This window comes from Sus scrofa, chromosome 3 (assembly GCF_054392235.1).
Source record: "Sus scrofa isolate SSC_HxYL_T2T_F1_AM1 chromosome 3, Sscrofa_HxYL_maternal_Yorkshire_Landrace_v2.0, whole genome shotgun sequence".
Lineage (NCBI taxonomy): Eukaryota > Metazoa > Chordata > Mammalia > Artiodactyla > Suidae > Sus > Sus scrofa.
The window spans coordinates 24,772,495-24,795,754 of NC_139385.1; the positions used below are offsets into that span (position 1 = coordinate 24,772,495).

Consider the following 23,260-nt stretch of genomic DNA (forward strand, 5'->3'; position numbering starts at 1 on the left):
TGATGCTGAACATATTTTCATGTGTTTTTTGGCCATCTGTATATCTTCTTTGGAGACTGTCTGTTTAGATCTTCTGCCCAATTTGATGGGGTTGTTTGGTTTTTTGGTAGATATTTGCCCTTCTTGATTGCTTGCACTGCACCAGTAGTAAACTGTCACTGCTATACACTTCAAGCAGGCCCAAGTTTTTCTTCAGGCAACTGCTCTTAAGGCATTACCCATGAGGATACTGTTGTGGATAGGGAGGAGGTGGTGATGAATCCAAAGTAGGTATCATGTGATTCTGATCCAGAGAGGATAATATTTTCTTGTGTTTTAGGCCAAGCTTGTGACTGATCTCTTCTAAAGCATATCTACCTACTGATAGGATATTGCTGTAAATGCCCAGCTTTATGGCTTGTCAGATCAGGTAATGCTGAGTTCATAATAAATAATCACCAGCTCAGGTCATATGGTCACTTGCGGTTCTGTGGCCAGTCTTTCAATATCTCCCCGAGCCCAAAATAAAATCTGGAAGTATTTCCCCAAAGATGAATAATTACAGGAAAGAACATATCTTTGATAAGTATATATATGGGTATATATCATCATTATTAAAAATATATATGTATCAATACATAAAGACGGGTACTTTATTTTTACATTAATGTTTTATAAATACATATTTATATTTATCACATATGTATATGTAAGCATATATTGCATGATGTGTGTGCACACACATATATATCAGTCTGTTTTGTGATCCTTCTGGGCCTTATGACAGCCTCCATGGGGGAACAGATGCAAAAGGACCAAACCAGGGATTCGCTGGGTTGCAGTTCTCTAAAGCTTTTTCTGGTTCTGGTTCTGGTTCTTGAAACTGAAGCTTTTACAGTCTACACAATACATTTGTTACCTTAGCTGGGCTAGTTTCCCTTTGCTAATTATCACAATTTGGATTAAAAACAACACAAATTGAAAATAATATAAGACAGGGAATTATATATGACTAGGTCACTTTGCTGTGCAGCAGAAATGGGCACAATATTGTAAATCAACTATATTTTAATTAAAAAAACACAAATTTATTGTTTTTATAGTTCTTGAGTTCAGAAGCCTAAAATCGAGATGCTAGCTGAGCTGTGTTCCTTCTGGAGATTTGCAGTTCCCTTGCCTTTTCCAGCTTCTAGGGCCACCTGCATTCCCTGATTCAGCCCCATCCTCTCAGTTTATAGCCCAGCACATTACTCCAACCTCTACTGATGACCCTGTTATTACATCTGTCCCCACCCTGCTAGTTCAGAGTAATGGCTCCTTCTTAAGAGCCTTAATTACGTCTGCAAAGTTCTTTCTGTCATGGAAGGTAATATATCCACATGTCCTCAGGCTTAGAATGTGGTGCTCTTTCTAGGGAGAACATTATTCTGTCTGCCACAGAAGTTTGCTCTAATTTTATGTATGCTATTTCCCAGATCCAAAAATGTTCAACTACCATTGCACCTCATTTTGCTTTGTGAGAAACAGGATTGAAACATTTTTCATTTTGAAGGAATATCTTATTATGTCATCAACCTCAGAACTTCTAAAATGTTTACTAATGGGCGGGTCCCTCAGTTTCCATGGGCAGGTACCTGTCTTTAAAAAGCATCTATGGAGGAGTTCCTGTCATGGCACAGTGGTTAACGAATCTGACTAGGAACCATGAGGTTGCGGGTTCGATCCCTGGCCTTGCTCAGTGGGTTAAGGACCCAGCATTGCTGTGAGTTGTGGTGTAGGTTGCAGATGTGGCTCAGATCCCCTGTTGCTGTGGCTCTGATGTAGGCTGGTGGCTACAGCTCCAATTAGACCCCTAGCCTGGGAACATCCATATGCCACAGGAGAGGCCCTAGAAAAGGCAAAAAGACAAAAAAAAAAAAAAAAAAAGCGTCTATGGAAATTGCATTCCATGATCCACATCCCCAGTCAGCATGGTTCAATCAATGCAGTCAATTGATAAAGTAGATCAGCATAATGTACAAATGGTGATACAATCAAAGTTGCTTTGGACTAGATGATAACAAAGGACTCGGGTAGTCAGAGCCCTGAGATAAGACACTGAGTGTGTTTCAGTACAAGCACTGGTGAAAGAAACCTGCTTCAGTAGAATTTGCTAATTACTGAAAGAAGAAAAAAAACCACACAACCAACTCAATGAATAATAGTAAACAAGTTAATTGCAAGCCCCTCAGGCATACCCATTCCTTTCATTGAAGTCCCAATATTTGGCAATAAATACCCCAACTTCCATTTAAAAGCCATGAAGAGATTATGAATTCAGTGCAATTATAATTGATATTTCAACAATCAAACTATAGATCTGGCTTTCATTGACCCATTCACTAAAAAAGAGTCAAAATGTCTCATAGCAATTATGGAATCCCTCTAGATTTCCAACCAGGTCTTTAAGAACTGAAAAGCATGAGCTCGTTATTGTCTTTGGGTGAGTTCTCTCATGTAATGAGCAATGTTAGCCTACTCACACGTTCTTGTAGTCATTCCCACAATAATATTATATTGCAGGAGCTATTGCTTCCCCATATCCTTGTCTTTAATAGCTACTTTACTCCAGGTGAATGTAGGCAATCACTTAATGAACTATTTTTCTATAACGTGTCATGAATTATCAATATATATTCTCAGACTGCTGATGAGGTGATCATTACCTTCAATATGAATAGGTCAGATATCCTTCTCAGACTGCACTGTAAAATCTTTCTGCAAGGACCACTCCAAGTACAAATAATAGTCAAGAGTCTAACAAAAAACATCAGTCACTTTAGATAGTCAGGCTAAAGAAGATTTACTACAGAGAATTAGGGGAGTACAAGACTTCCAAGAACTTCATTTCCCCAAAGTCCAGATGTGCTAGAATTATAAGAAACTTTCACCAAGAACCTAGCTGCTGCAGCCCTGAAGCCAGTGATTCACAGGGAACTCACAGAAGCACTTTTTTTTCTGTCATTTTCTAAAATTCGAGGATCTAGTCACTGTTGCGAAGGGGGCAATAATGCTTCTGGCTTCATTTGCCTTCCAGTCTTGCATTTCCTTGGCAGATATGCCATTATTGAACTCAGTCTTTGAAACAAGAGACTAGAAGGAGACTATGTTAATTCCCATACGATGAGTCCAGATTGAAACCATCCCAGTTACATGAAGAGTAAGTTGGAAAGAGGTACAATGAGTGAGAGGTATATCTTCAAGGAGTCAAGGAGAATAGCTTTAATCCAGTAGACTGGATTAAGCTTTTAGTTTATAAAAAGTATTTCTTAAAACTTATGCCATCATCTCTCTCCACAGGAAATGTTCTTTGTTATTTTTCTTTTATTATGTTCTATCACTGACACATTTGCTGATTTCTAAAAATGAATGAGTTGTTCTCACTTGTCTTTTTGTTCTGATAGGGCTTCACTTACATGTTAATTAATTATACCTTGAATGTTCAAACCCTGAGCATTTTAAAGAAACTTCTTCTAAAACTCTATCCACTTGGAGAATTTTTAGACGTAAAACCAACAACCCTCTTACTTTATTTTCTAGGCTTGTAATATTTTTCTACATCTTTTTAAATAATTAGGCATTTTCTATTTTTAAAGAAATGTTATGAATTTTTGCAATTCTATAAAGAATTAGTAATGTAATTGTTAGTACATATCTATATTTGTCAGCTTGGATGTTACATGATATATCTTAATTTTTGAAGAACCACAGTGCCTAGCTATTAATTCTGTGGGCTTTGGGCTGGAAAAAACCTGGAAACAAATATCAGTTCTTGGTCAAATGACTCAATGGCTGTCTGTCCTCAGTTTTCTCATGTGTAAACTGATCATACTCTCAGTACTTAGAGAGTGTACTGTGATGGTAAATCTAATAATTCATACTTCTCATTACACAGTAAGATCAAAGTTGTAAATTGTTATAATAACTGTTCCTAATAGTAAACGAGGTTACCTTTGATCCTAACTATAGAAACAAGGTTTTAAGATATGCCTTTAATCCTTTATGAAGAGAAAATACTATGGATTTCTGTGCAAGACCTTCCCCCCTCTGAATGAAGACAAATGACTGAACAGAAGATTTTCAATACATGTAACACATGAGAGAAAGGATGTTAGGAGATAGGTATTCATAGAATTCTCGTAGGAGTACAAATAGGTATAGTCGTCTTAGACAGCAGTTTGGCAGGATTCATTAAAGTAAAAATGACAGATGGGTTCCATGAACTCATTTCTATTTTTTTGGTATTTATAGGTATCATACAGGTAGCTTACTTTAAAATAGCTCAGCATAAACAGTGTGATAGAAATGTGTAAAGAAGCATTCACACTTATGCACAAGGAAGCATATTGAAGGAAGTTTCCTGTGATGGTTTTGTAATAGAAAAAAAAAAAAAAACTTAAACTAAATGTCCATCAAAAGGGTTTACGGAGTTCCTGCCATGGCTCAGTGGTTAACGAATCTGACTAGGAACCATGAAGTGGCAGGTTTGATCCCTGGCTTCGCTCAGTGGGTTAAGGATCTGGCATTGCCATGAGTTATGGTGTAGGTCACAGACGCTTCTCAGATCCTGTGTTGCTGTGGCTGTGGTGTAGGCCGGTGGCTACAGCTCTGATTCAACCCCTAGCCTGGGAACTTCCATATGCCATGGATGTGGCCATAGAAAAGGCAAAAGACAAAAAAGGTGGGGGGTTAAATATACTATGTCTAAACTATGGAATATTATAAACATTTTAAAAGAATGGGATAGAACTAGATTACTTATATGAGAACAACTCTAACACATCTTGCTAAGAGAAGCAAAATTTGTAAAACAGGCACAGCATGAGGTCTGTTTTAAACCACAAAAGTAGAACCTTGTTTATACAGGGATATGCACATATCAATAGATAGATGTACAGCATTAGCTGTACATAATATGTGTGTGTGTGTATGTGTGTGTGTGATTGGATGACTTTACAATACAGCAGAAATTGGCACAACATTGTAACTCAACTATACTTTTTAAAAGAAGAACACAAAAGAATACCTACTGTGATTCCACTTAAATGAAATTGCAGAAAATACATATTAAATTTATATGCTAGAAAGTAAGTCGATTACCTGAATGGGAATGCAGTAGATGTGCGTTCGGCCACAATGCAATTTGGGGGAGTGATGAAAATGTTCTCTATTTTGATTTTCCTAACTACTTGAATACACTGATTTTTCAAAACTCATTAAGATATACACAAAATGGAAGTCTTTTATTGTATGTAAATTTGACTTTGGTAAATAAAGAGATGGAAAGGAGTCAAAGTACACAGGAGTCTAGAGACAAAGTAGCTAATATGGTTTGGGGGATAAGAGCAGGCTTTTCTGTGCTCTTGTTTAAGTGAGATCTGAAGAACAGCAAGGCTGAACCAGTCAAAGCAGAGGAAGAAAGAAGAGTGTTCCAGATACAGGAAGCCATGAGCTCAGATTCATGGCATAGGCTGAAAGACTGTGGCTCATCGGGGGAACTGGGAGTAGTTCCATCGGACCAGAAAGAAGAGGTGAGACAAGAGAATCAAGTGAGGTAGCTGCTCTGTGCCCTGCAAACGTGAGATGGTCTTTATTTTGCCCGTGAACTTGAAATGACATTTTGTTCAGGCATCGAAATAGACCTCTTGGCTCACGGTCCTTCCCACCCTCGTTTTCTGCAGTGTGGCTCTTTCCTCTTTGAAACGTGGTGGTGTTGCTGAGATGACTAAGGCTGCCTGGGGTTTGCTCCACCTCGGGTCACATACTTTTCTCCTTTAGTGAATATATTTTGATTTTGTTTCATTAGTAGTATTTTTCCCTGATAGTCAATGAGTCTGAAAATCCACTACTCAAGTTATCACTGAGGATCCCTTTACTGCAAATTGTCTCCTTTTGGAAATCTTACCCCACATACATGGGACTTTCTATATCTGTCCTCCATGATGCATCTTTCCAGTAACTTTGTAGCCTGCATTTCCATTTCTAATGAGATGTGTGTTATGCCTGTTCTTCTCCCTTAATTTGATTTTTTTGTCCTACTAACTCAGTATTGTTCCTTTATTATTGTCTTAAATTCAGCAATTGTTTTCAGTGCCAGTATGTAGCCTTTCCCTTCCCATTACTACAAGAATTTATTTCATAAGCACAGTGTCCTCTGAAATGTTATAATGGGGATTAATATAAATTTCTATTTATATAACACTCAAGATTCTTCAGAGAAACAGAAACAGTAGGAACAGCTAATTAAAGAAAAATGGGAAAAGCAGGGGTGGGGAGAGAAGAGAGAGACTTTTAAGAAAGCAGCTCACACAACTGTGGAGGCAGGCAAATATGAAATCTATGTGATGACTTTGCACCTGGATACTCAGACAGAATTTCTCTGTTACAGTCCCATACCTATTTTTTTTCCCATCCCTCTTTTCCCCTTCCTCATTTTTGAGGGGAATCTTCTTTACTTAAAATCAACTGATTATAAATGTTAATCACATCTACAAAATGTCATTTTTCACAGCAACAGCTAGACTAGTGGTAAACCAAATTAACTGGGAACACCCAATAGCCTAGTCAGCATGACACACAAAGTTCACCAGTGTTATAATTACACTAATTATTGTTAACATTCATGTAAAATATTACTATTGTCTATGATATGAATGGCCTTCTTCTTTCTTATATTCTTCTTATTTCTATAAATCATCGGTTTCAAATCCTCCAAACAGTTTGCTTCTAATGAAATGCAACCCCTTTTCACATGCCCACATTTGTGCTTGTGTTTCGTTTCACTTTTTTTTTTTTTTTTTTTTTTTTTTTTTTTTTGTGGTTTGGAACTCTTTCTTCTCCTTTGTTAAAAGAGGGAAAGGAACTGGAGACAGGGTCCCCCTGGGCTCTGAGGGAGGCACCAGGCAGGTGGTGGGGGATGGGTGGGAAGAGTCCTGGAGTTTCCCACAATGCTTTTCTCCACAGGGAACAGCAAGGCTGGCTGCCCAGGGAGCAGGGGAGAGGGGCAGGGCCCTGGAGAGAGAGGCGAGGGCGAGGGGAGAGGGGGTTCACTCTAACATGCCAAGTCCAGCTGCCCCATAAACTAGGTTGCTTCTTGAAGAGCGACATACATATGAATACACAGACACAGCTACATGCACACATGCGGAGAAGGCCCTGCATTCCCAAGGGTGGGGATCTCACCTGCCCGCCGGCTGGAGGAACCTCCAAGGCAGGAGATGGCCAAGTCTTTGCCTCAGATCCTCCGCAGCCCCCTGGGGCGGGGTGCATCCTCTGCGAAGTCTGCTTGTATTTTGAAGTTCTGTTCCTCAGCACCCAGACTCTGAAGCAGATCTGTGAAAGCTGGGTGCTGCAGGTCTGTGCTGCTGGGTACGGGTGTGGGCAGCCTGTGTGCTGGCTCCAGGGCCCGGTCTCTCCCCTCCAGGGCTCCAGGGAATGGGGGTGCAGACGGGATGAAGGGGGCCGGCAGAGACGTCCTCTCCCCCGCCCCAGGGGTCCTGGCCTCCGGGAGGGGGGAGGGTCCTCCCTTATCTCTCTGCCTCCAAGGCAGGGTGGGCCCTGGGTTCCAAGGCAGCCTGTTGGCAGACCAGGGGCGGCCAGTCTGACACCAGGGAAGGGGGTGCCCGAGTCCACAGGGGCAGCTGCTGCAGCGGGTGGTGCTGTGGGCCCCCTAGGGGCGAGGCTGCAGTGGGCCAGCCAGGCGCCGCGAAGCTGCTGGTGGTGGTGTGCGGGAAGTGCGGCGGGGGCGAGGTGGCCGTGGCGGCCATGGGGCTGCTGCTGCCTCCGCTGTGAAAGCTCTTGGAGGCCTTGAGACGAGAGAACATGGTGAGGGTATCAGGGAAGTTGGGGGGCGTGGCAGGTGTGTTGACGGGAGTGCACATCTTCTGATGTGGTGGTGGCTGTAGGGAATGTTGGTCTCCTGGAAAAAGGCGCTGAAGGCTGTCTCAAACTGCCAGTGGGCCGCTTGCAGCAGCTGCTTCGCCTGGTCGGCCGCACAGCCCGCTATCAGCACAAACTGGTTGATCATGACCTGGTACTTGAGCTAGTCCATGTTCACGGACATGGCACCGCCGCAGCAGCCTGCCGGCTCTGGCCTCCTGCTGCTGCGCTTTCCTCCACCTCACGCGTCCATCCTTGTTTGACATTTTTTTTTTTTAATTTATTTTTTTCCCGCTGTACAGCATGGGGATCAAGTTATTCTTACATGTATACATTTTTTTCCCCCACCCTTTGTTCCATTGCAATATGAGTATCTAGACATAGTTCTCAATGCTACTCAGCAGGATCTCCTTGTAAATCTATTCTAAGTTGTATCTGATAACCCCATGCTCCTGATCCCTCCCACTCCCTCCCTCTCCGGTCGAGCAGCCACAAGTCTCTTCTCCAAGTCCATGATTTTCTTTTCTGAGGAGATGTTCATTTGTGCTGGATATTAGATTCCAGTTATAAGTGATATCATATGGTATTTGTCTTGGTCTTTCTGGCTCACTTCACTCAGTATGAGAGTCTCTAGTTCCATCCATGTTGCTGCAAATGGCATGATGTCATTCTTTTTTATGGCTGAGTAGTATTCCATTGTGTTTATATACATACCACTTCTTCCGAATCCAATCATCTGTCGATGGACATTTGGGTTGTTTCCATGTCCTGGCTATTGTGAATAGTGCTGCAATGAACATGCGGGTGCATGTGTCTCTTTTAAGTAGAGTTTTGTCCGGATAGATGCCCAAGAGTGGGATTGTGGGGTCATATGGAAGTTCTATGTATAGATTTCTAAGGTATCTCCAAACTGTTCTCCATAGTGGCTGTACCAGTTTACATTCCCACCAGCAGTGCAGGAGGCTTCCCTTTTCTCCACAGCCCCTCCAGCACTTGTTATTTGTGGACTTATAAATGATGGCCATTCTGACTGGTGTGAGGTGGTATCTCATGGTAGTTTTGATATGAATTTCTCTTATAATCACTGACGTTGAGCATTTTTTCATGTGTTTGTTGGCCATCTGTATATCTTCCTTGAAGAACAATCTTTTCAGGTCTTTTGCCCATTTTTCCATTGGTTGATTGGCTTTTTTGCTGTTGGGTTGCATAAGTTGCTTATATATTCTAGAGATTAAGCCCTTGTCGGTTGCATCATTTGAAACTATTTTCTCCCATTCTGAAAGTTGTCTTTTTGTTTTCTTTTGGGTTTCCTTTGCTGTGCAAAAGCTTTGCAGTTTGATGAGGTCCCATGGGTTTATTTTTGCTCTAATTTCTATTGCTGTGGGAGACTGACCTGAGAAAACATTCATGAGATTGATGTCAGAAAGTGTTTTGCCTATGTTCTCTTCTAGGAGTTTGATGGTGTCCTGTCATATATTTAAGTCTTTCAGCCATTTTGAGTTTATTTTTGTGCATGGTGTGAGGGTGTGTTCTAGTTTCATTGCTTTGCATGCAGCTGTTCGGTGCATCTTTTGCAAAGATTTTCTGTTGTTCTATGGGTTGTCATTTCAAAGTGCAAAGCACTAATTCCTTCTGGTGATAACGCATCCTAGACTCACTCCCTGATTAAAGCTTTTCCTGAACATTGCTAGGCTCTCTTGACAATAGAGGAATTATGTGAAAGTCTGATATAAAAATAGTATCAGCAGGACTTTCCAATGCCATTCCCTTCTTCACTTATTTCATGGAATACTTCAAAGCAGGCTGGGTTTTGCATAACCCATTCATCTGCATAGCATGGTGTTTTATTTGAGTTAGAATACTTTTTGTTAAAATGAATAACTGAAACAACAGTATGTGCTTCCAGACCATTAAGAAGGGTATATTGGGTATAGGGTGTAGGTTCTAGGATGTTAGCCCTAAACCCAAAGCCAACAAAATCCAGTAAAATCTTATATTCTTCAGTGGGTATGTATGGATGAAGAAGATACAATTTTAGGAGTTTACAAGAACAAAATAGATTAAATTCATAGCTACTGGCTGTCTATGTTGAAAGGTTCCAATATAAACTTGTCCTTTCTGTGTATTTCGTGATAAGAGAGGAACTGGTGAAAAACTGATTAGAAATAATGGTAACTTGGGATCTTATAAACCAAAACCTTCTCTCTCCATGAATCAGGCTTTTGCTAAAGCACCTCCCCATAAGGCAGCAATGCCATGTGGAGAAACTTAAGATTGCTAGAAATCTTGTAGACTGAGAGTAGATTTCTTAATCAAGTAGGGTTTTGAATTAGTTGCAATAGAGTCATCCCAATATATATACATTTTTTTTTTCTTTTTACAGCCACACCTATGGCATACAGAAGCTCCTGGGCTAGGGATTGAATCAGAGCTGCAGTTGTTGGTCTATGCCACAGCCAATGCAATGCCAGATCCGAGCCACATCTGCAACCTATGCCTCAGCTTGTGGAAACACTGGGTCCTTAACCCACTGAGCAAGGCCAGGGATTGAACCTGCATCCTTGGAGACAATGTCAGGCCCTTAACCTGCTGAGCCACAATGGCAACTTCACCACCAATGTTTTAGTAATTCATTATAACAACCATGGGAAATGAATATACTGCAGGTGACTTTCTTTTTCTATCACCCAGGGTTCTCTTCCATAATATTTGGTCTCATTTGAATTTCTTTGCCACTGCTAGCAGCACACTAAATCTTCCATACAAAGTATCTCCAATCTGTATACCTCTTTTCTCCAGAATCCATGCTGCCCTTTTCCCTGCTGACTCTGCTCAGCCATACTGGATGCTCCACTATGCAAGAGTAGTCCAGGTTCCTGCAGTGGTTTCCTGGTTGGAATGCTTTTACTTAGATGACGTAATGATGAACTGTCTCATCCTCATCTCAGATCAAATTTGCCTTCTCACCAAGTTTATTTTCCAATTACTCCATTCAACGTTGCATCCTCCTTCCCTACCCAGCATAAAAGTGAGGCATTGTATCTGCTCTTTTATTAATCTCTTTTCACTCTCTAAAATATTAAGTAATTTTTTTTTTTTTTGTCTTTTGTTGTTGTTGTTGTTGTTGTTATTGTTGCTATTTCTTGGGCCGCTCCCGCGGCATATGGAGGTTCCCAGGCTAGGGGTTGAATCAGAGCTGTAGCCACCGGCCTACGCCAGAGCCACAGCAACGCGGGATCCGAGCCGCGTCTGCGACCTACACCCCAGCTCACGGCAACGCCGGATCGTTAACCCACTGAGCAAGGGCAGGGATCGAACCCGCAACCTCATGGTTCCTAGTCGGATTCGTTAACCACTGTGCCACGACGGGAACTCCTAAGTAATTTATTTGTTTTGTTTATATTTCTTTCTGTTCCCTCTAAAGAGGTAAGCTTCATAAGGCAAAAGAGTTCCTCTCTTCGATTCACTAATATATCCCTAATGCATAGAACAATATCAAGTATATCATAGGCACCTAGTAATTCTTCTTAAAAAAATAAATTGAAGGAAAACATTTCAAAGTTGATCAGTGTAAGTTAAAGACATTGAGATCTTAAAATATACCAAAATGAGTTTTAACTGTCAGTTCAAGGTGACATGACATATCTTCTTGCGTTTTTATGATTTAAATTTCTCTTCTATACCAGCTAGAAGCTCACATTTCTTTATCAGGGCACAGAACTGACAATAATTTATAGATATGCTGCTATAGTCTTCTGGTTATCAGGCAGGCTGCTAGCTTTCTGCTTACATAAGTCCTCAATGGGTCTCCACAAAAAATTATGCCCTGGGTCAGTGCAAAATTGCCAGGGACTGAGTTTCTGCAATGAGTTTGGATCTTAAAACTATAGCAAAACCTGTCAGGAAATTCCCTAAATAGGTAGAAGCTCACACTGAATAGGAAAAAAAACAAATTCCCTAAATAGGTAGAAGCTCACACTGAATAGGAAAAAAAACAAATGTTTGAACCTTTTCCAAGTAGACTGGATAATGTATGGAGAAAAGGGAATTTCCTTTGGAGATTACTTTTTTAAAATTCTCCCTGATCTGGGAGTTCCCATCATGGCACAGTGGAAACAAATCTGACTAGGAACCATGGGGTTGTGGGTTCGATCCATAGCCTCGCTCAGTGGGTTAAGGATCCGGTGTTGTTGTGAGCTGTGGTGTAGGTCACAGATGCGGCTTGGATCTGGTATGGCTGTGGCTGTGGCAAAGGCTGGCAGCTGTGGCTCTGAGGACCCCTAGCCTGGGGATCTCCATATGCTGCAGGTGCAACAGCCCTAAAAAGCAAAAGATAAAATAAAATAAAATCCTCCCTGATCTGGAGCTCCAGTTGTGGCTCAGTGGGTTAAGGACCTAGCCTTGCCTCTGTGATGATGCAGGCTCAATCCCTGGCCTCACTCAGTGGGTTAAGAATCTAATGTTGCTGCAAGCTGCAGTGTATATCACAAACACAGCTTGGAGCCATTGTTGCCAAGGCTGTGGTTTAGGCCTCAGCTACAGCTCCAATTTGACCCCTAACCTGAGAACTTCTATACTTCACAGGTGTGGCTTTTAAGAAAAAAATTTTTCCCTGATCTATTAATAAGAGAAATCACTAGGAATTTCCTTAGGGAGAGGGAGTGAAGTACTGAAAGAGTAAATCACTTGAGATAAAAGACAATTTGCAGAATGTTATAAAATTGCTATGCTTTACTCTACAGAAGAAGTTCAGAAGGATCCTTGGAAGAATAATCCTCTGAGGTACAGTGGAATCAGCCCTAAAGACCCTCAGGAGAACAGGAATCAACCCAAGATTCTGAGGTCACATAACTTCAGTGATTGTCAAGCGGTAAATGAGCAACCAGGGAACACACCAGGGAAAGAGAATATCCCTGGCATGAAGGTCCTAACCATTTGAACACAGAGGCCAGACGACATGCAATTTTCAACACTATTAGCTAATACCCATACTTCCTTTATTGCATTTTCCAGGGTGGTTGAAAAAGTAAACTTTACATCAGATTTGAGAGTGCTTTGGTTTGGTAATCTGTGACACATTCTTATTTAGAAATCCATTTCAAGGGAATTTGTGTTCTATTTTTATAAAAAAGGGTGATGCATTTATTCAAGTTAGAAATTAACATAATTAACAGGTTTTGAATATTATTTTAAGAAGAGGTGAGAAATTCATCACCCAATTCTGTTTCAAAAAGGTGTGTTTTAACTAACGTATTTTGAATTTAATGATTAAAGAAGATTCTCTCAGGGAAAGTTATGAATGGTAGAATCCCAGAAGTAATACACCATAGAACACTATGAGTAAAAGAGAAGGAAAATAAAGAGCAAAGAGCCTTTATTTCCAACTAACCTAAGGAATTTACATAATCAACCAGGAAAAAAACTTGAAGACACATTCACAATAAGTAATATATGATATCCAACTAATTATACAACAGTAAAGATTAAAAAATGGAAAGGTGGTGTGATCATGGTAGAAATGTCTATTTTAAGAAAATTATAAATTATTTGAAGTATGGTTGTACAGAATATTAATTCTACAAAACATAATTATCAGATCATACTGCCACCACCCTGACCAGTCAGCAGCCATCAATGAAGAGGCAAGACCCCCTCCTGGCAAAAAGATGGTTACTCACTGAAGACACTAATGTTGATTATCATTTTTTAATAAAGTATTTTAGAATTAAAGTATGCACATTATTTCTAAGACCTAGTGCTTTTGAACACCTAATAGACTACATTGGAGTATAAACATAACTTTGATATGCACTGTTTAACCCCCCCCCAAACTGTAACTCACTTTATTTCAGTATTTTATTGCTTGTGGTGGTCTAGAGCCAAACGTGCAATATCTCTGAGGTATGTCTCTATGTATTATATTAATCCTCACTGATGAAATCCGTTTGTATGCAACCTGAGAGAAACAGTGAATGTAAATCTAAAATTTACTTCTCTAAAACAGCTCAAGAATAACTATACTGAAAGTAATACTTAGTCTGAAATATGAGTCATTACTTGATTTACTTTCTTCATTGTCTTGGACACAAATAATACATTGATTTCATATTCCTTTTGTTGTCATATATTTCACATGCTTTTTTGGTAGATGGTGATTTAAGAAAAATAAGCTTTAAAGTACTTGTCTAGGATTTGTGTTTAAAAAAATCAATGATATTAAAGGCATACCTCTGGAAAGCAAATTGCCATGTGCCAAATGGTCTTTTCAGGTATGAAATTTTCTTTGAATCTTATGTGTCTACTCAGATTCCTTTGGTATAGAATTTTATTTTCTTCTCCTTACTTGTCTTCTTAGAGCTTTTTATTTTATTTTATTTTATTTTATTTTTGTCTTTTTGTGATTTCTTGGGCCACTCCCACAGCATATGGAGGTTCCCAGGCTAGGGGTCCAATTGGAGCTGTAGCCACTGGTCTACACCAGAGCCACAGCAGCACAGGATCTGAGCCATCTCTGCAACCTATATCACAGCTCACAGCAATGCCAGATCCTTAACCCACTGAGCAAGTCCAGGGATCGAACCTGCAACCTCATGGTTCCTAGTCGGATTTGCTAACCACTGAGCCATGATGGGAACTCACACACAGTAGGTCTCAACAGTAGGTTTAAATGACCAACAAAACATATTGTAAATAGATATGCTATCATTCATGCTGTTGGTGTTCCATTTATCAAGCACAGACAGAGGGTTAGCATAATTCCTAAGGGCCCTAAGATTTTCAGATGGTAAATGAGCATTGGTTTCAACTCAAAGTCACCAGCTGCTCTAGCCTCTAAGGGAAGAGTCAGCTTGTCTTTAGAAACTTTGAAGCCAGGTATTGACTTTTCCTCTCTAGCAATAAGGTAGATAATATCTTCTTACAATATAAAGTTGTTTCAAATATATAGGAAATCTGTTGTTTAGCATAGCCACCTTCCATCATTATCTGAGCTGGACCTTCTGGGCAACTTTCTGCAGCTTCTGTATCAGCACTTACTGCTTCACCTTCCACTTTTGTGTTATGGAGATGCCTTTTTTCCTGAAACCTCATGAACCAACTTTGGCTAGCTTCAAACTTTTCTTCTGCAGTTTCCTTACTTTGCTAGAATTGAAGAGAGTTAGGGCCTGCTCTGGATGAGGGTTGGGATTAAGTGAGTGTTGTGGCTGGATTTACCTTCTATTAAGACCATTAAAAGTTTCCACATATTGGTAATAAAGCTGTTTGTCTTTCTTATTATTCTTGTGAACTACTAGAGAAGTTCTTTTAACTTCCTTCAAGAACTTTTTCCTTTGCATTCATAACTTGACCAACTGGTGCAAGAGGCCTAGATTTTGTCCTGTCTTAGTTTTTGACATGCCTTCCTCAGTAACCTCGATCACTTCTAGCTTGATTTAAAGTAAGAGATATGTGACCCTTCTTTTTTTTTTTTTTTTTTGTCTTTTTAGGGCCACACTCACGGCATATGGAAGTTCCCAGGCTAGGGGTCAAATCAGAACTGTAGCTGCCAGCCCACACCACAGCCACAGCAATGCCAGATCCCAGCTGCGTCTGTGACCTACACCACAGCTCACAGAAATGCCGGATCCTTAACCAACTGAGAAATGCCAGGAACTGAACCCACAACCTCATGGTTCCTAGTCAGATTTGTTTCTGCTGTACCACAGTAGGAACTCTGTGAGCCTTCTTTTTTTGCTTGAAAAGTTCCAGGGCATTGTAATTTTATTAATTGGCCTAATTTCAGTAGTGTTGTTTCTCAGGTTATAAGGAGAACCAAAGAGAGGGAGAGACACAGGGAAACAGCTGGTCAGTGGATCAGTTCAGAACACACATATTTATTGTCATTGTCTTACATGCCTATGGATCATGGCACCCACCCCCCAACAATTACAATAGTAACATCAAAAATCACTGCTCAGAGCTCATCATGACACATATAATAATAATGTTTGAAATATTATGAGAATTACCAAAATATATCACAGAGACATGAAATGAGCAAATGCTGTTAGAAAAAAATAGTGCCAATAGACTTTCTTGAAGCATGGTTGGCATAAACCATCAATTTGTAAAAAGTGCAATGTCTATAAAGTGCAATAAATCAAGCATGATCAAGCAAGCTACCCTGTAGTTGAATGTTTCTGTTAACCCAAAATTTCACTGCCCTCATATCTTAATATGCAACTACAACTTAAATCCAGATTGGCCAGAGTGAGCAATTTTTTAAAAAAAGAGTTTGTGGGAGGTTTGCTAAAGAATTTGTATCTATCTAAAACATATTTACTGCTGATGGCATTTTTTTCCCCACAAAACTATGGTTAATGTAGAATGCGTGCCTAGTTTATATTTGGATGTCTTTTTTTCTTTTTTCACCAAGAGAAGACAGGATCTTGTCAATTTAATTTTATTTCCATATCTCAGGCAAGTCAAAAACGTAATCTCGAAGTCTATCAGGAACCAGATGCAGTCTGAAGAGGCAGAGCCTGCACTTCACCTGATAGAGAATAAATGCTTCCGGAACAAATAATAGCCCTCTAATGAAGTTATTCTTTAAAAGAAAAACATAAATATTTAAAATACTGTTTAGGAGATAAATCTTATTTAAATAATATGTATGTCTTTCATGAAAAATTCGTACTAAGAGCAGACATCAATTACATTCAATTTGGCATCAGTTGTGTACAGCTACAGCTTTTGAAAGACTGGCTGGGGAGGTGGTCCTAGTAAGAAAATAAAAAGCACCATCAGGTCATAAGATATAAAAGTCAACAAAGATCACAACTAAAGTATTTCTCCTAAAAATGAGTATTGCAGCGTTTTGCCTGCTAGTCAAACATGAGAACCATGCAAGTTTCACCTCGTGGGCTAAAAAAAAAAAAACCCATGGGCTCCAGCTGAGCTTTATTGCATTATGCATATCAAATCAACTTGGATTATTTATTACAATAAACCATAAATCCATAAGAGAATCTGAGAGGAAGAGCCATAGTATGCTGTGTTACTCAGTGAAAATATACTAAGAAGACTTCAATTTAGAGCAATGAAGCTAAATAACAGAAGAATCCTTCCTCAATCTCAAATTTCCTTTCTGAAAAATTATGATATATGTCACAAATGTACATATTTTCACAAAGAAAGGATTCCTAATCAAGGATCTACTGGTTTCTACTTATTCTGAATCATTCTAAGAGTAATTCTGAAATAAATGTATTTTGAAATTCAACATCAAAAATTAATTCAGAATTAAAAGACTCTAGAAAACCAAAAATAAAATAGTTTAGCTGAATCGCCTTTAAACTGTGTATGACAAGGTCCTAAAAATTATATAGTCAAAATGAGACTATGATAAATGAAAAACAATGGTATGTTTTCATCAACCCTAATTCATAAGCCATAAAACACAACTAATCATCCATTTATTTGATACGCAATCTAGCTGTTACATTAGATAAACATTAAAAAATTACTAAGGAGTTTCACAGGTTTACTCTCATACTTAATTCTCTGGTAGATTTTATCTACTATAAATTTTAAATTGCTTAATGATTTTTCTAAAAAGAGAGACTTTATTGATGCCATTTTACTAACAAGCCATCTCAAAACCTTTCTAGAGCCCAAGGGGCTACAATAAGATATTTAATGATAGAACAAAAAGAATAGGAAGAAATAAGGAAGGGAGAAAAAGAGGAGAAAATCCTTCATGACTGAGAAAGCTGAAGTCTTCTGTAATATGGTGCAGAGGAAATTTCAGAAAATGAGGAAAGGCACCAAAAACCAAACTTCATATTTTAATTAAGGACTAGCCTTGACCATAGGGATCATTCTAGATACACTCATATTTTCTCTGTATGTTGGTATTTTTTTATATTTTACATTTCTCCTGTTTGTGTATATTTTCATTTTTAAAAATAATTTTAAGTGTAATAGTTAATTTCCTACTTATGTCATCACGAAGAAGGGTGAAGATTCATAATATTAGGGTATAAATGGTTATACATAAAATAAATTAATTAGCAGTAACCGATGAGAGGAATAATCATATTTCTTTTTTTTTCTGTTAGAATAACCAACAGTTTATTAAAAGCTTGCCCAAGGGGCTCTGTGCCCGCTGGAAGCTGGGAGGGGCTCCCATGACTGCCCTCAGGCCTGGGAGCAGCCTCTTCCAAGGTGATCTGCTCCCCTGCCCAAACTCTGATCTCAATTAAAAAAAAAAAAAAAAAAAAAAAAAAGAAGAAGATAAAGGATAAGACAGCACAGGACGTCAGTCAGCAAAGGGGGAATGGGGAGACCCAGGCATCCTGACCGCATGAGTTTCAGGAAGGCCTTTTCCTCCCATTCCCACCACCCCAGGCCCAAGACCTGCTCTGCCACATCCCATGTCTGGGTGGGGGCCTACTGTCCCCAGTCCATGGCCCCATTCCAGAGGGTAGTATAGTTCTCTTTATATAATATATTTAGACCCATCCTTCCCCTCCTCCAGGGGACTAGATGAATATTTGACACACATCATCTCCCTCCTTTCCCGAGGCCGTGATGGAGAGAGACCCTGGCACCATGGCGGCGAGGCGGGGCGCCTGGCCAGCCCAAGAATTTCATGAGATGATGTCTGAGGGGAGCTGGAGCCAACATCCCCGTCTCCCACTCTTGGGTGGACCTCCGGCTTATAGCCCTCCAGGCTCCACCCACCCCTGCCTCGATCATCTGCTCATCCACTTTGTACTTCAGGAATAGAAGTGGGAGGAACCCTTGAGGATGTGGGAAGCAACACTGGTGCTGCGGCTCAGAGGCTCTGGCACTACAGCAGCAGGTGGGCCCACATTGTCACTGCCACTGCCCCCGGAGGCTGCTCGCCACAGGGGCTGGGGGCTGTTTCTTAGCAGCAGCAGGGCTCCACCACGGAGTGTCCCACTCTGTGCTGGGGGTCCCAGCCAATTTGGGGGCCCTGGAGGAACCAGGAGAGAGGGCTGACGCCAGGCTGGGGAGGTATGCCTGGTGGAGAAGGGCCATGGCTCCAGTGTGCCCCTGAATGGGGAACAGGCGGAGACAGCCAGGCAGGGGCAGGGGGTGGAGCAGGATAACCCTGGGCAGCAGCCTCAGCTGGGATAACCCCCAGAGCCATACTGGAGAAGCCCAGCCTCATGTTCTCAGCATCGAAAGCCTTGATCTCATGGTCTCATGGGCCTGCTGCTCAAGCAAACTGCGGATTCGCTCAGAGCGCCCTGTCTGCAGGGCCAGCAGCTCCTCTTCCACTCGCTGCTCCAGCAGTGCCCGCTTCAGTAATCATATTTCTTAAATGAGGTTGGAAGTAGCAAAACGAGAATTAGTTAAATAAATTATTCGCTCATTAAATAAAGTGATTTTCCCAACGCATCACAATTTGACCCCAACTAATAAAATGTGTAGGAAGTAAAAATTAAAATTAGCATTCTAATGATAGGCACGAGAGAAACTGAAAAACTCAAATCAAAAGCAGTCTACAAATATTTGAACTATAATGACATTCATATATTGTCTTTATATTATAATTCATAGGTTATCCAAATTATAGATATGTTTATTCCATTGTTCCCATCCCCAGATCCTTTGGGCAGTTCTACTTCTCTGGAGTTAGCAATTTATAAAGTCATCCAGGAATAATAGTTGCAAGCCTATTATTAACTTTAAATATATGTTTTTATGTGGTGATTGCCAAAGCATGTGCACTATGTTTCAAGTTAAGACATTAATATAATGATAAAACTTTCCTTCCTTATTTCACTCTTCAGGGCAATTACTCTCACACAGTTGCCTTTATCTGTTAAAATAAACTGAAAATATTAGACATGAAAAAGAAACTCCAAGCAAGATGCAAGATATACTTATTAATTATAAACAAAATCAAAAGTTTTCTCTCCTATTAAGCAATACTTTTGTGTGGGGACACTTGTTTGTCTAATTGCAAATAAAATAATTTGTATGTGTATTTGCATAAAGATGTAAAGTAAATTTTATTCATCAGAATTCCTCTTAGAAAAAGCACGCCATTGTTGAGAGAAAGTGTTATATAAACTGCTCTGATAAACAGCTAGGTGAGAAGTTCATCACCAAGAGCCTACTCAAGGAAAAAAAAACTATTAAAATATTACATAAAACAAAAAAAGGTATTTTCTCTTTATCTTTCTCCTCTGAGAAGTGAAGAGAAGGTAGGAGGCTGTGGGAGGGAGCAACCCAGATTATTGATGCTGAATTTTTCACTGACCTTGAGATAAATTCAAGACAGGTTGAATTTGATTTATGAAATAGATAAATATACTTCCAGAACCTGAAAAGCTATGAACTTGACCATCCTTCATATATTAATATAATACATTTTATTTTTATATGACTCATTGCACCTGTTCATTAATTATATAAATGATGAGTGCCATTCTCTTCTACTTTTTTTTTTTTTTTTGTCTTTTGTCTTTTTGTTGTTGTTGTTGTTGTTGCTATTTCTTGGGCCGCTCCCGCGGCATATGGAGGTTCCCAGGCTAGGGGGAGAATCGGAGCTGTAGCCACCAGCCTACGCCAGAGCCACAGCAAAGCGGGATCCGAGCCGCGTCTGCGACCTACACCCCAGCTCACGGCAACGCCGGATCGTTAACCCACTGAGCAAGGGCAGGGATCGAACCCGCAACCTCATGGTTCCTAGTCGGATTCGTTAACCACTGCGCCACGACGGGATCTCCTCTTCTACTTATTTTTATTAATTCATTTATATTAATCCTCTCAAGACTTTTCTCTTTAAAAAATTATGTATACTATAAAAATACTGCTTAACATGTAAATGTAAAGGGACCTTATTAAAATATGTTTATGGAAACACAAGATAAATACTGTACTTAAATTATCTCATAATATTGCTGAGCAGGATTACAACTTTCTTGACAACCTTCCCATTCAAAGTAGGGTCTATATGACCCTCACTTTGGTTCTGAGAAGACTGTGATGGCTTCTCAGAAGGAAGGAAGCCATGTGCTTTGCAGAGCCAAGTTATAAAAAGCCACACATCTTCCTTGTGGCTCTCCTGGGAATCTTTGCTCTTTGGACCCCCTCATTTGTACACTCCTATTTAGAACCCCCTGACATGTTTTGAGAAACCCAAGCTACAGTGGGAGGTCACAGGTAGATAGATACTCAGCTCAATACATCCAGCTGAGCTAGTCCATCAGCCCAGGCCAGAGAATTGTGAGTAAAGAAGCTATCATGGAAGTCTTCCCAGCCAAGGACCCAGATACTGTGGAACCCAAAAGAGCCATCCTCACTGTCACAGCCTGACCTTGACCCACAGACTCATGAGCAAATAAATTGATTCTTCTTTTAAACCTTAACTCTGGGGTGGTATAAAACATAACTGCATTCACTACAAAGAATAGGAATAAAAGAAATGGAACCAGTTCAAAACAAGACAGGTTATTATTTGCAAAATAATAAAACATATTAATAGGTTTTTTATTGAAATTCATAAATCCTCCAAATTATAGCCATATTTAACCCACTGTCCACATATTCGCCTCCTGGGCAAACCTAGAGAGAAAGATTACATAGTATTCAATATTTTCTGGAATTTCACTGAGGTAAGTAAGGCACTTCAAATAATTTAATTCTATTTAAATTTTGTACAGTTACATTTCTTTTGTAGATTTAAAATTTTTCTCATAAAGGTACTCAATGTTTTTTTTTAAGGTTTGCAGCTATTTTATTTACAAGTATACATTTAACACAATGAAATAAACACTGATATATCGAAGCCTAGTTAATAGCAGTGTAACAATACGTATCATTTTGATGATTGCATTATTTTAAACAACAAACTACCCTGAAAAATCAATGCAATAAAATTCTTGGTCATAACATTATTAAGAAATACAATACATAAATTGAAAATGATTGCTTAAAATTTGTAAATGGAAGTGAACTCATCTGGACAGAGTCAGAGTTTAACATAATCTGAAAGGGGGGTGGTGGGGGAGAAGCTCTGACCCAAACGAAATCTTTCAGGTTAAAAGAAGAGAAATGGAGCAGAGTTTATCTTAAAGGACAAGGACGGTTTGCTTCCTCAGGCGGGAGAGCCCCAGTGTCTTCGGTTCTGCAGACTCACATCACTGAGCAAGACGACTTGCCTTGTGAAGCAGCGCCATCAATTTTTTCTGCCTCCAAAATTATCCTTCTAAAGACATCAACAGCAGTCTGATTTTCTTTAGCAGAAGATTCCAAAAAAGCTGCATTCCAAGATTCTGCTAACGCTTTCCCTTCTTCATAACTGATCACCCTTTCCATATGTAGGTCTTCCTTATTCCTGACCAACATAATAGGTACTTGCACTTTCCCCACCATATCTAACAATTTTCCATGGGTAACTTTAATCCCTTCAAAACTTTTGATTGATGTAACAGAATACATGAGAATATAACCATTAATATCTATGGAATATGTCTGAGGGAAGATGGAATATTCATCCTGACAGCTGTGTCTACAAGTTGAAGACGATATTCTTATCCATTTACTGTGATCAATTTTGTGAAAGTGTTTTCTATAGTTGGAGCGTAGGCCTTGGACAAACTGAATCATCAACGAGGATTTCCCCACAGACCGGTAGCCCAGGATCGCGATCTTCCCCGGACTTGGATGGCGGCATCTTGGCGGCGGCGGCGGCATCTTGGCGGCGGCGGCGGCATCTTGGCGGCGGCGGCGGCATCTTGGCGGCGGCGGCGGCATCTTGGCGGCGGCGGCGGCATCTTGGCGGCGGCGGCGGCATCTTGGCGGCGGCGGCGGCATCTTGGCGGCGGCGGCTGCTGCTGCTGCTGCTGCTGCTCCTGTGCTGCGATCAAAGGCTGCCCCACGGGTCAGAGAGGCATCCAGGGGCAGGGCGGGTGGGCGCGGCTGCCTAGGCTCCTGGCTCCTGCGCCCAACCGCCGGGAACCCCCGCGCGGCCCCGCACCCCGCAGGGGCTCGTGTCAGCGTCGCCCTTCCGCCTCTGCAGTCGCCTCCATCCGGGAGATGCTTACTCAATGTCCTAAATTTCATTCAATGAATATTTTTAAGAGCCCACTAAAAGCACTCTTTAACAAATTAGAAATAAATATAAAATTACAGCTCTGCTATAAATTTGGAACTGATCTCCAAGTTCTGGGAATATGAAGAAGCTTAGCACCTAAATGACTAGACCAAAGGAGGAATATGGAAATAAGAACTACAAGTTCAGTTAGGAGAGAGCAAATTGAATAGTCTTACAAAGAACAGATAGTGTACAGTGATTTTTCTCAGGACACAGTTCTAATACCATTTACCATTGTACCATATAAACTGA

General features: G+C 40.3%; 2 pseudogenes across 1 annotated transcript; both read right to left on the bottom strand.

The window, feature by feature from the left end:
- Nucleotides 1–7,544: 7,544 nt before the first annotated feature.
- Nucleotides 7,545–8,080, bottom strand: LOC110259185 (UBA-like domain-containing protein 1 pseudogene; annotated as a pseudogene).
- A 13,267-nt stretch (nt 8,081–21,347) lies between these two features.
- LOC110259187 (GTP-binding protein Rheb pseudogene) lies at nt 21,348–22,977 on the bottom strand (annotated as a pseudogene). Its single transcript, XR_014842596.1, has one exon. The product of XR_014842596.1 is annotated as a GTP-binding protein Rheb pseudogene (transcript).
- Nucleotides 22,978–23,260: the final 283 nt, after the last annotated feature.